Below are 4,777 nucleotides of genomic sequence, written 5' to 3'. Positions count from 1 at the left end.
TGGATTCAATGAATTGGGTTTTGATTTGTTTTCCACGTTTCAATCAAGTATTGTAACTCAAACTCAAAGCAAAGGGGCCTTTTTTAAAATTTATTGTTGATACTCTAGATAAAACTCGAACATATATGTATTATTTATTAATAACAATTATTTACTTTAAGATTAAGATTAATAATTTAGTATAATGACATAAAGAAACGTGACTCATATCTCATTGGAGGTTTACAGTTTACTGTTACACATCTCAATTGTAAGAAATATAGGAATTTTAGATATTGTAGTGGTCCAATTTTAAGATGTTTGACATAATTTGTAGGTGCGAAATGTATTTAATATATTGTCACGTTTAATCTAAATTTATCTTCCATAATTAATGTTATAGGTTAAAAAATTTTCCGTCGAAACTTACTTTTGTAGCGAATGATTTGGATAACGGCTTTCTGAGATCCTGTGGGTTGTGGGAGTTCATACAATGTTACAATTACGTTTGTTAGCATAAATTTCTGCTTCCATTTATTTTACTGTTGTTGTCCTTAATATATATTTTCGTTGTGGAGTTTAATTTCATAGTTATCATATGTAGGATGCTATTGAAGCCTTGGTAGAAGAGGCACTGCTGAAGCCAACACCACGTCGGAACTCATCGAAGATTACCCGAGCAACTGAAGTGTATAATTTGTCTCAAAAAGGTTCTTTTTTGTAGACAGAAAATTGTAGTTTTACTTCTTGTTATTTTCGTTATATGTTTCATTTTGAAGTTTGTATGTATATATTCCAATGTTAGTTCCGCGTTTTGAAATTATGAGATGCATTTGGCAGAGGAGGAGGAGCAGGATTAATGGCAACACAAAGTCGTTGCAAAATCTAATTCCAAATTCAAACAAGGTAGAAAGCAGAAATTATTTTATTTTCCTCTTTAGTATTTAGTTGAAGTGTTGATTTCATTAAATCTAATGGGGTTTACTTTGTTATTTCCAAATGTTTATCTTTTGCAATTGTGTTAGACGAACAATGCTTCAATGCTGGATGAAGCAATTGAGTACCTCAAGCAGCACCAACTTCAAGTAGAGGTTTGCAGTTTTCCTGTTTTGTGGAAAATAAAAGAAAACGGTAGAAGTCTTGCCTTGTGGTAAAATGTTATTGTCAAAGCTTGGAAATCAATATGTTTGAAGGATTATTGCTAAATTTTTGTAATTCATGTGAATTATTAAGTTACTATTCCATTTGCTTATGCTTTTGTAGTGCACTTGTCGAGTTTCGTAATCTTACTGGCAGGTTATTCATGGCATGATGAATTGGTGTTTAAGTGATTAATTGTCTTGTCAGTGATCCACTTATGGCTTTTTTGGTTAAGTGATGAAACCCTCTTCACATTTGTTATTATCTGTCTTCCCATTTTCAAACATTTTGTGTTGTGTTATTATTATTATTCTCTGGGAATAAGACGGGTTGAAAATCTCGTGGACTAAGTTGGGGTTTGGTCTATGGGGTATGTTTTCCTATTTTATTGTGGCTGGGCTTTTGTTTGCATTGGACAGAAGACACGAACATCGAAACATGTTGTGCTTGTGGAATTTTGTATCCCTCTAATTAAATTTAATTTCCATGGAATGTCGATGTATAACTTTATACATACATGGGAATACTTGGTGCAGCCAATTCCCGCGACTGCAAAAGTCAATTAATGTAATACACGTTGTAAAGAAGATTTGATTTTCGATGATTTCATTTGGTATAGGGAAAAACTCTCTCATGCTAGGATTTGGTTGCTCAATTTGATGGAATACCTAGGATGGAGAAATAGTTATTACTTTCATTTCATTGATAGTCTCAATTACTGTTGACCATATTGAGGTGTAGAAAATGGTGTCATTGATTGTCTTAAGTATTCGTCAAATAGTTGAGGTGTATGAAATCACTTGCATACATATCCTTCACTGTTTCATATTGACTCTCCATTTATGCTCACTTATTTTAATTTGTTTCCTATTTTTGATAATAAGTATGATAACTTGAATGGCGACGAATCCGTAGGTCCTTTTCATTTTTTTTTCAATTATGAACGTGTGTTTCTAACTTCGGTGCTGAGGTCATATTCCGGACACATTCATTGGTGTTCTATTCCAAGCCTCCCGTTTGTATATACCAGGTGAGGATTCATATCACTTTCTTTCATTTTGAAGTGGGTTAGACATATGGGGTGTTTTTATATGTAACCTACGTTAAAACATATGGGGCGTTTTTAAATGTAACTTACGTTAAAACCCATGCTTGTATGGTGACATATGCATAAATACAGTTGGCTATCTTTCCAGTTTCTAGCATGCATGTCTGCCTTCACACATCCTCCGTTATTACTTCTGAAACATACTTGTATGTGGCACTGCCTAATATGTTCAACTTGCACCCCGCAGCACGCATACCAACTCCCAGTGAACTGTCGACCCCGACAGTTGAATCTCTGTTTTTCTCGACAGTTAGCGTTGCATGCATATTTCAACATCAACCATCGGTATCGACAGATGTCCACAGACAATCTGTCGATACCGACGTATGATCTCTGTAGTTCTCGACAGATCAGCGCATCCATGATGTTGAATCCTTATAGCGTTAGACATTATACAATATTGTTTATGTTTATAATCTAATCTCATGGGTTTTGTCAACGCACCTTGCAGGGCATATGGAGTTTGAATTCCTGATTCCAGAAGACGCACGGTTGCGCGCCCACATTTCCCAACGCAGCAACCTCAAGTATGTTAAGACTGTGATGGACCATTTTGACAAGCGGCAACGTGAGGACTTTCGCAACTCCCTCCTCGGGTATCTGGCTGATATTCCAGACATTCAATTCTCTGCCCAGCTAATCCTATAGCTACTGTTTAGAACAATCCGCACAGAAAAGGCGAACGAGCTTTGGTTCAATGTGCAAGGACACCTGATGAGATTCGGTCTACAAGAGTACGCTGCGGTGACGGGTTTAAGATGCGGTGCATTCCCCGAGGGGGACGATTTTGATCGATTGATTGAGAGGAAAAGGTTAAAAGAGAGGTACTTTAAGTCCAATGACAAGGTATCATTGGCACAACTACAGTGTACTGTTGCCCGACCATCGACGACCCGTGCTGATCGCTACAAGCTAGGCCTTGTTCTAATTGTCGAGGGAGTATTCAATGCTCCGGATAATAACGTTGGTATCCATTTGCCATTTTTATCAATGGTGGACGACCTGAACTTCTTTTTTTCCTACCCCTGGGGTAGAGTTGGATATAAGCGATTGTTGCACGGATTCCGGGGCAGATTTGGAAGAAAATTCGAAAAGGCCAAGAGGAGCAAGGAGAAAGAGATTACATGCACGGTTCACGGCTTCCCCATCGCCATGCAAGTACGCACATAATATCTGTAATTTGACTGTGTTTCTGTAATTGTGCATATAATCTCTGTAAATTTACATGCACGGTTCACGACTTTCCCTTCGCATTGCGCATATAATCTCTGTAATTGTGATGTGTTTTTGTTGCTGTAACAGGTTTGGGCGTTCAAGGCGATTCCAGAGATTGGGGAACGCTGCGGTCAGCGAGTCGGTGAACGACTACCACGAATTCTTCGTTGGTCCGCTCGAAAGCAGTCACAACATCGTACATACGATGCATTTTTCAAGAATGTACAGGTAGACTTTCGACATGTCTTTGTCTCCCCTTTACCATCTTGTTACTATTTGGCACGTTCTAATGTGATTATCTAAACCTCATTTCGCAGCTGCATGTGTACGCAACTCTCCGTCCCACCGATGCAGAGGCTGAGCAGCCATATTTGTCGTCGCTCGTGCCGTACGACGATCCCCCGGTGCCCGTGCTTGATGACATTGCGAGGAATGTGGTTGCGCCGCAGATTCATTCCTTACAAGTCGAAAGTGGAGTTGGTGGACAATCGGGAGGTCAAGATTTGGAGGACAGAGTCCGTAGTGGACAAAGTGGTGACGGGGAGACATCTGGAGATGATGAGAGCGATGGGGAGTCGGAAAGTGATAGCGAAGGCGACGACGGTGAGGATACCGATGACTCTTCCTCCCCTGCAGGGGCACCCATTCGTTCACCTGAGCGAGGGCATACAACGAACTCACAGCCAGTTCGAACATCTGATTCCAGCCTGACGAAAGGGGAAGTCGAGGAGCTGCTACTCGACCAAAGAATCCTCTTCGAGATGCGACTCCGGACTGTGAAGTTTGAAATTGAACAGCACGTGACATTTGAATGTACAAAACTCCGTGAGTTCATTGCTGGCCAGGTGGCCCCACATCCCCCTACCACCGCTTCGCGCTCAACGGGCGCCATTTTCGAGCCCGGTCCGTCAAGTTGTTCCCCACAAGGTATGAATCAAACATGTGCTATTCGGTTATATTTTTGGAAATCGACCACAAGGTTAGTCATTTTTTTCTTGTTACAATTGGGATGTAGACGTACATGGACGAGGCACAGACCCATTGCCCACGCCAATTGAATTGGGAGTTGACACAGGACGTTCACAGCCTCCAGGTACGTGCATTAATAACGAGTGATTCTACACATGTTACTGCCTGGTCGTTGTACGATGCTTGAGTTCGGAGATGTAATGTGCTCTCATGACGTCACTGTTGATTTCCACAGTCAGAGCATACAGTCCTCCATGCAGGGACGAGGGGGAGCTGCTTGTCGAAACTGAAGACTTGCCAGGTATGTGGGTATTACATGCACAATTCGGAACTTATTATTTCATCGAGTACGCATGTTGCGAAACA

This window comes from Olea europaea, unplaced genomic scaffold, assembly GCF_002742605.1.
Source record: "Olea europaea var. sylvestris unplaced genomic scaffold, O_europaea_v1 scaffold188, whole genome shotgun sequence".
NCBI lineage: Eukaryota > Viridiplantae > Streptophyta > Magnoliopsida > Lamiales > Oleaceae > Olea > Olea europaea.
The sequence above is the reverse complement of the archived record's forward strand: the minus strand, read 5'-3'. Positions refer to the sequence as shown.